Source organism: Agelaius phoeniceus, chromosome 8 (assembly GCF_051311805.1).
Source record: "Agelaius phoeniceus isolate bAgePho1 chromosome 8, bAgePho1.hap1, whole genome shotgun sequence".
Taxonomy (NCBI): Eukaryota; Metazoa; Chordata; class Aves; order Passeriformes; family Icteridae; genus Agelaius; species Agelaius phoeniceus.
The window spans coordinates 19,903,468-19,915,630 of record NC_135272.1 but is presented as its reverse complement, the minus strand read 5'-3'; the positions used below and the strand labels follow the sequence as shown (position 1 = coordinate 19,915,630).

Sequence of the window (12,163 nt, the reverse complement as noted above, 5' to 3'; positions counted from 1 at the left end):
ATTGATTTGTGTGCCTAACTACAACTGCTTCAAGCTGTTTTCAATTATTCTGTTCTCAATACGACGCGATCCCAAGGATTAGCCATACCGAGTGCCACAAACCACCTTGCAGCAACAGAGTCATAAACTGAAGAGGATAGAAAGGATTTTAATAGGAGATTAAAAGGAAGAAGTGACTCACTGGATGAGAGAAAAGAGGGAGTGCGCAGGCTTTGACTGCAGGAGAGCTGCTTTGTGATGCTTCTGAGTGCACCGAGGACCCCAGGTTAATATAATAATTCTTCTTTCCTTATCATGCAGGTCTCGGGTAATGATTTCATAATTAGGGGTGTACTTAAAAACAGGTTTTAAATGAAGCATGTGTTCTGTCTTTGCACTAAGAGGAGGTGGCTAGTTGCAGGGTAACATTGCACACAGCTTTCTTCCTTGCCTGCTGAATTCTCTGCAAATTTTATGCTTCTTTTTCTGTCTTTCTAATTGAAAACCTGCGCTTTTGGAGAGAAACTGTATTTCTCCTTGGCAGTTTTCTCTTACACCAGGATTGATATTTTAAGAGTAAACAACATTCATCTACTCCCAATCCCGTGTCCCCTGGAGGGGGTAACCTGCACTCTTCCAGACCTAGCACCCAGGTGATACACAACACTGCTGCCAACAGCTGCTCCAAGGTTTATCAGCTAGGATTGGTAACACACTCCTACAGCAATCAGGATCTCAGAGTGCTCCAGTGTTTCTCTTTACACATACTAGGAAGTCTTCATGTACTTTTGTTGCTGAGTAATTAACTACCTACACTCCTGCAGTAGCCCTTTGTGACAGTATCCATCAGCTGGGAAAATGTAACTGTTACTGACTTTCTAAGAACAGCCATTAATATTCTAACTTTCAACCAATTTAAATATTTGAACTTTCTGAGTTCTCAGTTGAGATGAATAACATGGAGAGGCACACTCAGATTAAATCCTCTATGACTTCTATCAATACAGAGAGCAGAAAGAGAAGTTATTTGTCTGACATACAAATATATATATATATATATTTGTAGCAGATAAAATCAAATGTGTTATCACTATCTGCACTCTGCTATGTATATTTTAAAACATTATGAGTGGATAGGTACATATACAGCAGTAGTTTACAAGAGATAAGCATCATTAATTTCCACACAGCTATATGTTTTCATGGGCTTCTTAACCTTTTAATATTAAGTAAAATAGCAACTACAGCACTATTCTATATCCTTGGGAATATCACAGTTTTGAAACATTTCTGTTTAAAATACAGAAAATGCCACTGCAGTAAAGATTTGGAAAGCAAGGTACATGGCATAGGGAGCTGGGGATTGGGTTCCCAGCTGATTTTCAGGACTTGCTTGATCTGAATTGATTGAAACCCCAGAGGGAGGCACAGTGCCAGCAAGAAGAGAGGTGTCTGCAGAGCAGGATTCTTGATCCAATGCCACCTGCCAGGCTGCCCTGGCAGAGGCTTCCTACCTGACCAGAGTTTCTGGGCATTGGGAAATCTGGTGACAATGTGGAGTGATAACTCTTCTTCTGGAGACAGCTGTCTCACCTTGTATGACAAACTATTTCCTTTTCTAGGCCAACATTCAAAAAGCTGTCAGATCACTTTAATCTGTTGAAATTTGAGCAAATTCAAATAAAATATGCCAGTCTCCAAAGTAAAGCCAAACTCTAAATGCCCCAGTACTGAATCTACAAGATCAATAAAAACAACAGGGATGTCTGCAGTAGCTTTTTCAGAACACAAACTAGTTGACTCTAAACAAAGCTTTTGTATAACTAGACTTTTCCCATGGTACACCATATCCTTGTAATCAGTCTTCAATCTCTTCTCTAACTTTCAATAATAAGATGCAATGAAGTTTGCCCAAATAATAATAATAAAAAAAAGAGTATGCACAAAAGACCAATCATCCCCATGGGGCAGTGGTGGAAAACTGTAAAACCAGATGTCTGATGTTCTCCTGTTGCAGTATCATAGGAGGAGTGAATTATTATTTTCCAAAAAAGAAAGGCAGCCAGCTGAATCCCAGTATTCCTGGTGAGGTTCAACACATCACTACTTTAAAACTGAAAAAACAAAATGGTCTGAATAGAAACAATTAGTTGAAAGGGCATGGTAAATAGCTCAAGTACATGTTGGAAATCCACCTGCAACAGTATTTTAGAACCTATCAAGCTATGCTCTTTGACCTTCCATGCAGCAGGATTGCATCTTTTGTGTCTCAAAGTTCTCACTGAGAATTACCATTTGAAAGAAATAGCCTCATTTTTACCCAGTCTGAAGTGTACATTGGTAAAGAAGAATTTCCTGAATGCAGGTAAGTGAGCCTAGAGTTGTTTTGACACGACTCAAAGGCTGTTACAGATGTAACAAAAGGAGATGAAGAGATTTATCTTACCTTGAGACTTGTACTTGCTTATTAAGACACACAGTAGAAAACCCCAGAGGCATCGAGGTGCTGGGGGGCACAGCAGGCAGCAGGGGGGCAAACACACCATCATGGAAAGGGGATTAGAAACACCTCTCCAAAGGACCCAAGGGTGTGTATGTACAGTGAGTAAATCATACCTCCGAGTACCCAGCTCCCTTCTGCACTGAGAGAAAGCTGCTGACACCAAAAAGTGACTAAACACTGAAAGAGATGAGAGACAGCAAGAGGGAACAGAAAGAGATGGGATGCTCCTGCTGCTGGGGGCAGCCCCAAGCTGCTTCAGCTGTGGCTCTTGCTTATGCAAAGCTTGCAAGATGCGACGAGGAGGCTGGTGGAAAGATGGGGAGGAGAGAGCATGTGTTTCCTCCAGCACCTAAAGTGCACCGGTGAATACAGAAATGCTTCAGTAGAGACAGACATAGGGCACAGCCTGCAGTTCAGCAACCTGAAGTACCACTGTGAAGAGACAGCAAAAAAAGAATGGTCAAAGTACTCTCACTCATCCATGTTCCCCACAGCAATGGCAATGTTTTGGGCACTGCCAAGGTCTCCCCAGTAAAGGCCCCTCAGGAGGCAGGAATACTGGCTGCCCTGGCAGGGCTGGCTCCTGCCCACCCCCACTCACAGTGGGCCTTCTGACTGCCAGCGCACATCATCCTTAAATAACACAGCTATGGGAGTTCTTTTCAGACTGATGCCCAGATATATGTATTTCATGAGAATTGGGTCATTTGCTTGAGAAAATTCTTGAATTGAACAAGCAATTTATAAAGCAAAACTTTTTTTTTTTTTTGTACTGAGTGCCTCGTCACTGGAAAGCAATAGAGAGCCCTCACCTTATCACAGAGCTCCCCTTCAGTCCCAGCCCTGGGGCTGCTAGATAGCTCATTCCTGTGATATACTTTAACAGGTGTCATTCCTTTTTAATAAGTCCAAACAAAACAGTTAATAAATCCAAAGAGCTTCCTATCAGTATATCTCTAATTCTTGGCTTTCAGTTCTTCAGCAGCGCTGATCATCTTCTTGAGACTCATGGCATTCTCATAACTCTCTTGAAATAATGATCAGTGTTGCAGGCTTTGATTCAACACTGACGCGACTTTCCTGCATGTTTGGCTGCGCAGCGTCTGCCGCTGAGTCACATCTGATTTACACTCAAGATAAACGACATCATCCAGGGTAGCCTCTGACTCTGACAGGAGCACCCACTAATCCACATTGCCAACAGGGTTTTCTATCACCATCAGTCTGGAGCATGCCAGCCTGGCTTTGGTCTCCATGGAGATTGTTATGAAATATATTAATCCATCATCTGTTGGTTCCCAAAAGGATCTTTGGGAGTTTAGCACCTCCATGGACCTCACACTCCCTGAAAGAGGCACTATGGATTTCTCAGGCTATGGATTTCTCAGCAGGAGCAGGAAGGACTCTTTAAGAAGTGGTCACCTTTGCCACGGCTTAGGGGAAATCTCTGTGAGAAGATAGCTCTTCCCTGTGTATATAGTGAATATATCTTCCACAAATTTTTTTCCTTTTTTTTTTGTTGGCAGTCTTTAACACTTTTCTCCTCCCACTTTCTGGTGACATTGCAAAATATCCACACTAAAGTGCATTCTGTTAGCAAAGTAAAATGGCAAAATAGTGTATTTTAGGTGGAAGTGTAAATTATATACACTTGCAAAACCCAGAACCTGAACAACTGTTCATGGGAAAGGCAGCTATTTCACACCCACCGTAAATGAGAGCATTGTCAGGTATCAATATATGCCAGAATAGAAAGAATTTAACAACAACAACAAAACAACAAAAAAAACCAAACCAAACAAACAAACAAAAAACAAACAAAAAAAAAGCCAAAAAACAAACAAAAAAAAAAAACCCACCAAAAAACTAAAAAAAGTCAGTTGAAATTTCACAGTGCAAACATGAAATTTCCCAAAGAGGCTGTAGTGTCATGCTAGCAGCAGGTGTGGCTTGCACTAGGTGGATCACAGAGAGCCCCTGTAATCACCCTTTGCACAGCAGGACCACCACCAACTGCAGCATTGGCCTGACTGGACACTTCCATCACAGGAAGCTCCCAGCAATGTCCTCTCAGCTTTAAATTCAAGTTTTGTTATAGAGTTTGGTACTGAATTTTGAAACTCACAGCATCTGAGGCGGTGGGCCAGGGAGGCTTCTGACCTCATGTGATGAATAAGTTCCCCCAACATATTCTGCAAATTATGGAATATAATAGCTGAACTTTACTGTCATTTCACTTTATATTTACAATGTATCTTATCTTAAAGATGAAAAATTAATAGTTTAAATCCTATTCTCTTGATCAAAGCATCTCTTCGTTGTTCGTAATGAAACACTTTGACTCTTACCTAAGTTTTCTGTTCAGACTGTCCAAGAATTCAAGTGTTTCATTATAACAGAAGTGGGGGATGCTTTGATCTAGAGAATAGGAGGCTTCAGATATCTGCTTAATAGCTATCAAAGCTAATTATTAAAATAAAAATAATAATATAGAAGTAGAGGATAATAAAACAGTAGAATATTAAATAAGTAATAAAAGGGCCTGGGTTGATAAATACCATGCCATATTCTCACACTAATAATATTAATGAAGAGTAACTGCTTATATTATCGTAATGTGTATGAGTATAATGGATTGTACCCCACGAGACCTGATTATGGGCTGAACCTCAAACTATTAGGAAAAAGAGAAAGATGCTCCTAAAGCCTTACAACATGAGGCAAGAGACAGAATTGGGGTACAGCAAATAAATGGTGTCATACACAGGGAAACAGAGTGATAGTGAGCAACTGGATAGGCAGCAGCAAAGGAAGAGTTCAGCTCTAGTTAGGAAAAGAGAGAGACTTTTGTTGTGGGATGGGGAGGAGGGTGCAAGGTGGCTGCTTGCAGGATGGTCCCCTCAAAAGGAGGAGGAGCTGGGGGTGCAAGTCTGAGCCCCCAGCATGAGGGCAAATGGAGCTGGCAGCAGGGTCACCTCAGCTGGCAGTACTTAGCAGCTGTTGATAACTGGATCCATACTGTAATACAGCATGAAAATGAGGACAAACAGGTAACTTTTGGTGCAATGCTGAAAGAGGAGAGGGAAGAAGTTTGGACATAAAAATGGGAGATTGATGGCTTAAGAAAATAGTACTTACAGTGTCATTTTAAGTGGGCACCAAAAGACCTATGTTGCATTTGTCAAGGCTGGATAAAAAATGTGTTGAACTAATTGAGACACAGAAGATGCTAGACAAGGGCCTCAGCCATGGGGATGGACAGGAAAGGCAACACCTCAGTGATGCTAAGAAGCAGCAGTCATTGGGATTATGCCATATCCTGGATGTGAGGACCTGAGAAAGGATCTGAGTCAAAGATGGCACACAAATTATGGGCCTGAGTGACAAGCAAGGTGGTGAGGTTGTCTGCTGTGATCAAAGAGGGGACTTGCAGGGAAGACACGAACTGGGGAAGATTAAAAGTTCTGTCTCTTCCACATTGGGCTTGAGTTGACAGACTGTCGTCTACATGAAATGACAAGGAAACAAGCCCAGAGATGAGGCTGGACCGAGGAGACAGGTTGGGAGCACACAGGTAGATCTGCAAGTTAGTTGCACAAGGACAGTAGCTGATGGTGTGCTTGCAGATGAAATTACCCAGAGATGCAGGAAGGTACAGAAAGAGAAGGCAAATAGGACTAGGTTCGGTAAGATGAGCACAGAAAATGATAACACTAGTGACATAGCATAAAATGGCACTGAAACAATAAATACACATGAATAATTTAATTCCAAAAGTGCTTTTCATTTTTATCTAATTTTCCCAAATAGAATTTTCCAAAGGTTCATTTGAAAAATACTTTTTTTGGGAAGAAAATGTCATCAAAATTAACGTGATTTCATGAATATGTCAATTTTGACAAAAATCTTATTTTGCAGTGGAAAAATGTTTCAACAACCAAAAACCCCCAAATTCAGAGCCATTTGCTTTTAGCTCTAAACATAGATCCTACAACTGACAAGTAACATCTTTCATTATCTTCTTTATGTCTCAAACCACATTAAAAAGAGTCTAGAGGTTTTGCTGATTCTGTTGTAATCAATCCTGTCACAGCTGTTATTGGATTTATCTCGGGATCTGAACACTGGCATTTTTCATTGTTGTTTTACATTTTCTTTATGACTGTACAGCTATACAGTCAAGAGTTTAAGAAAATCTAAAATATGCTAAAGTCAACAAATATATTCAACAACTATAAAATTATCTATAAAGCTTTCTTCCAAATAAACATCAGAAATTTATTTACTGGACTTTAATGAAATGCAGGTCAATCCAGGTATGAATTAATTTTAAAATTATATCCAAGTAAAGGGGGCTCATACTTACCTGGTTTCATTTGGTGTACAAGTTACTTTATCAAAATAATAACACACAAGTATGGCAGAGCCAAGTAACACCATGAATGAAATCAGGCAAGATTCTTACACTGCTGAAACACCCAACTAAACCTGAGTGTCACATGTGCCTCAGCCTTTCAGAGCCCTATATAAAACTGCTCAGCTGATGCACAGCACTGCTTATAAATCATGCATACATCTTGTAGGCTTCAGTGCAGTAGGGACAATAAAAGGGAATTAAGATGCTTAATGAGGTGAGATGCTTCTATAAACTGGTGCCTGTCTTTCCTTATTTCTCACATTCTTTAGGATGTAATTTTCTTTCTTTTTTTCCTATCTTTCATCATTTCTCTCACTACCAAGTATCCCAGGTTTTTCTACCAAAGGATACGATTAGTTTCAGCATTAGGCATATACAAAAGATCCATCTTCCCATTTCAGGTAGTATATGTGCACTTTCATAACATTACCAGCCTCCCTGTATGTGTTAGGCAGGTTTGCATGGGCTGTCTCTACTATTGCTGTGCTATTTCCCCAAAGCATAAATAGCTGGTTAAAATTCCCTGACCAAAGCTGCCCTCCCTGCATGCCAGGGACAGAAGCTGATGTGCCTGGCATTGCCTGTGACCTGCTGCCCCCTCATTGCCCGTGTGCCATTAGGTGGAGTCACATCTAATGTCATGTCAGTTGCGTCATTAATAAAATGACAAAATAAAACTTGAATTACCACTCTCGGATGTGGTTTACTGGAGCATTAATACATTTCTTGGGCTACTGAAGTCATTCAGCCTTTGCAGTCACGGCTCACAGTGCACTCGATGTATTATTAATGTCCCAGTAAAGCACACCCTGTTGTGTCTTAATGCTGTGGCATAAGATGCCTGCAAAAGTAAACAGCTATGTAAAGCAGGGAGTGATGGCTGTTAGGGAGATGAATGGGGGGCATTACGGCTCCGCTCACCGTGCCTGTGGCTGCGGCACGCGCAGGGATGCCTCCGTAAGGTTTCACTGTGTAGATTCTACTGAAGGCTTTTTCCTGAGTGTTTCTAAACATCTATTATTTATAAACCACTGCTGCTCTGCATGATACTTCATGGGTAAGTAAGGGAAACATTTCCTGCCCTGAGGAGCTTACGCTGGCTGCTCTGGGTGCCCTGGCCATGCTTGGGGCCAGGCAGAGGTGCAGGCAGGACAGCTGTCTGCACACAGCCCCCAACCCCACTGTGCCCACCTCCCCTCATGGGCCATGCCCGCCCCAGCAGGGAAGAGCCTAAATAAACAGAGGCAGCCGCATCCTTCTGGGCTGCTGGCATTTCCATACTGCTTATGCAGAGTCTACATCTGAGATAAGCTGTACCTCTCTGAAACAAGTGCTCAGATAATCTGTATCCTCATGTAATTCGCTGCTATGCCTGCTGCTGCAGCTGCTGCTAGACAATTTTCTCCCTCCAAAAACAGCTGTGGATCCAGCAAATTTCTTCGGTGTTGGAGGACAGAAGCAGTGGGTGGGAGGGAGGGAGCCAGGAGGCAGAGATGAAGGGGACAGACAATGCTCTGTGCAGAGAATGGGAGGGAAGAGCAGAGAGGAAGAAGGAGCCACTGTGGGGAGTGCACTATGTGCACTACCTGATACACATACAACCCACATGCTGCCTGAATCAAAGCATCTTTTATAAATAACCCCTGGGATGAAGGTCTCCACAACGACAGCTGAAAAGATTCGAAGCAAAACATACACGGCAAAGGCAATCATGTACCTGAATGTGAGAATTCCCTTTGCTTGCTTGGTGATGATGTCCCCAGAATGACTCAGAGAAGCCTTTGGCAGAAGTTTGGAACCTGAGAGTCAGGAATTCATGAGAAATATGGACAACCTCTGAGGCTGCAGATTCCCAGAGCAGGAGGCAGACCACATCCCCACAGAAGCAGTGTAGGATCATACCTTTGAGAAAAGCAAAGCCACTGAGACACTGTTCTTCTTGCATATTTTTTTTTTATATTAGTGATTTTGGCCCAGTTTTTGAGTTGATGTACAGTCCTTCCTTCTAAAAAAAAAGCAAAATGTGTGAAAGGAGTGGAAACAGATGACTATAGTTTGGTGGTCAGACTGAGAAAGAAACAGCTAGTATGTAATTCATTACACTTTGTGTATGTCACCAGGGGCTCAACGGGTGAAGCTGGGAAAACAACATAAACTTGAGTTCTGCAACTGAAAAAAATCCATGGGTTTTTTTCAAATCAGATCAGTCAGTTGTTGTCATTCAACTCCAGACAAAGTTTTGCTTCAAGTTTGGGGTTATTTTAATCCATTCCATAATCTTTTCCCCTCTTTCAGTTCAGTTTGGAATTGAGAAATGCATTTCAAAGCAAAGAGTCAACAGGCTTGGGTTCTTTAAATATCAGAGTGAATTGTCTCAAGGTTTTCAAAATTTCTTGCCACATGCTACTTCCCAGGTATTTTTCTTTGGCTGTTGAGTCTCACCCTAACCTATTTTGATTTCCCTGAAATGCCGTTTTCCAGAAAATTTACTGTTCATCATCAAAAATCTTTCAGTCCCCTTCCTGTGGGCTGCTCAGTTCAGTCCTTCCATGTCCGACTACCCCTAGTGCCCTTAAGGCTCCCTGCTGGCATTCCAGCACTCCTGGTACCTAAGCAAAGATTTGGGGAGGAGTAAAGCCAGCAATTTTACATGGAGGGAGTAGGAGCTATGATAGCCTGAAAAGGGAAAGGCCTGGAACACAGAGGGGTTATAAAGCAAAATACAGTAAAGATATGACCTGCTTGGTGAATAAAGTGAGTGGGAAGAAGACAGTCCCCACTCTGTGCTGTAAAAAATGTTGTAAAAGAACTGCTGAACGAATGAAATGATTAAATCAATATATTCTTCTCCTATTTATAAAGCCTTTGCTTCCTGTAGTTTTTGAGTTCAATAATGTATGTGCTGTGAGAAATACAGAACAGTCAATATTAACAGCCCCCTCCAGCTGCGGTTAAACTTATTTTAAAATAATCTTCACATTTTCATATATGAAGCAGATGTTTAAAATTGATTAGAGTTCAACATATTTATATTAAAACACATCCTTTTTTATCAAGGGGGTGGAGATTTTCTGATAGTTAGAGCCATGTCCTTTAGCTATCAATATGTTTTGTTCTTTGATGAGTAACTGCCTTCTATGCAGAGTCTGCACGCAAAAAAGACTCTTCAGTCCCTCGATATCCCTGCTTTAACTACTTGTGAAAGAGAAACAGCTCGCAGACCTTCTGCATCCTGAACTCATGGAACAAAATGGCACAGTTCATCCATGTAAAGGGTGCTGGTCAGCCCTCATCCTGACCCTTTAATGAAATATTGCTTCCAAACAGAAAGGCACAGAATAAATGACATCTGTTAACCTTTGCAGTGTGTTTGTGTGCTGCTATAGCCTAATCTCTGAAAATCAAAAGGGTGTAATTTTTTCAAGTACCAATTTGGCAGGCCCTTACCCCCACTTAACTCCTCTCCATGCTGCCTGCCCAGGGCAAGATTTCAGCACTGTCCAGGAAATCTCAGTCTGCTACCACAGACAATGGGCAACGAACTGCCTGCAACTTCTAAGTTGCCAGGACAAGTTGCAAAGATCACTAAACTCTGAGTGACAGGTGATCGATATGCTGAACAATTAGTATCAAATATACAGTAAATGATGCATAATATCATTGGTGAAAAATGTTCTATTTAGGCAGAATGTAGATTGATGTCAGAAAATGCTCTTTAGTGTGTGGAATAATCAAGTCAACTGCTTGATGGATGTACTATATAGTCTATTTACATAGCTCGGATTCAATACACTTACATGATATTTGCATCAGAAACATATCTATAGTCAACCAATGGGAAAGAATACATGATTTTAGCAACATGCTTATACATTAATAATATTACTTGGCAATCTGATGTTTCAAGACCCAGGGTGAATTACTTATTAAAAACCCATATACAGCTATCTGTCTTTATCTTTCTTTCTGTGTGAGCCATAATGGCCTTGATTGTTTTCAAAATTACATTTGGCCAGGATATGACTGTTACATGAAACCTCTTAAACCAATATCATTTCCCTCACTGATAAAATACATTATACTGCTGGGTGCATTGAGCCAAACCATTAACGAAGGAAGCTTAACCTAACCTTTGTGCTTCTGACCAGCCGTTCGAGCAAACTAACATTTCAGAAATTGTTTAAAAAGTGGAATTGACATGATTATAAATTTTTATATTAAGTTCACTCACTTCTTGGAGCTTCTCCTATCACCTTCACTTTTAATGGTTTGAATTTTGCAGGAGACTTAGTTACTTGGGAAGATACACGGAAACGTGCTCCATTTAACATAGTTTAGAAACGAAGGCACAAGATAAATTAGCTAGATAAGGTCAAATTAAGCAAGGTCCATTTTAAAACTTGAATTCAGGATTCATGAGAAGGAGGAAATACATGCATTCGGTACAAATTGAGGAAAAAATAAGATGCAATGGAAGTCATGGAAAAACCTGAAGTAAAATTCTTCATAATAATTATGGTGCTATTTTAATAATGGCACCATAATAATCTCAACCCATGCCTGGTTCTAAGAAAAGGTACAGCTCCCCAGACCTGCAGACCAAGACAACAGAACTCATCTGATAGGAAGCAAATGACAATGTCAGTGAGAAACACTACTCTCACAAGCAGCTAATGAGGCCATTTTTCAAAGTTAATACTCAGCTAGATCCCAGTGCTTCTTCCTCTCTCCTCAGGTGCCCATCATGAGATCTCCTTGCAACAGAGAGAGGAGACTGACCACCATTTTCATGCTCAACAAGAAGAACCACAGAACACAAGTAAAGGAAGGGCAAGACTTACCTGCAAATACAAACAATGCATAGCTCCTGCATGGCACTTTTTCCATTTGGGTGTCCAGTGGCTTAAAAAGCAAGGCCATGGTCTGTAAGATCTTGGGGTAATGGCTCATCCATGACAAATACCAGTGGCAGAGACACAAGTGGGCCATCTCAGGACCACTAAGCAGGAGAAGGCAGAACTGGGGATCCTGTAAAAAATGCTGTGCAGTTGATTGTACATGCAAACTGGCAGCCCCCACAGAGCAATGCAGTCTCACCACAGGCATCTCAGCTCACCAGTCTGAACAGTTTCCAAAGGAAAACCATTTCAGAAGCTTGCTACTCCTAATTTTTTCTCTTCCCTTGTTTTTCCTATTTGTCTGCTCTATTGCCATTTCTGCAAACACTGAAAGCACCAAGCATATTCCTGAAAGGAATATGTAGG

At 41.2% G+C, this 12,163-nt stretch overlaps 1 long non-coding RNA gene across 1 annotated transcript; it reads right to left on the bottom strand.

Moving 5' to 3' along the window:
- Nucleotides 1–1,537: 1,537 nt before the first annotated feature.
- On the bottom strand, nt 1,538–11,923 carry LOC143694707 (uncharacterized). Its single transcript, XR_013183356.1, has 3 exons — nt 11,741–11,923; nt 8,617–8,801; nt 1,538–2,914 (listed from the first exon to the last, which is right to left on the bottom strand). It is a non-coding gene; the product is annotated as an uncharacterized LOC143694707 (long non-coding RNA).
- Between the last annotated feature and the right edge of the window lie 240 nt (nt 11,924–12,163).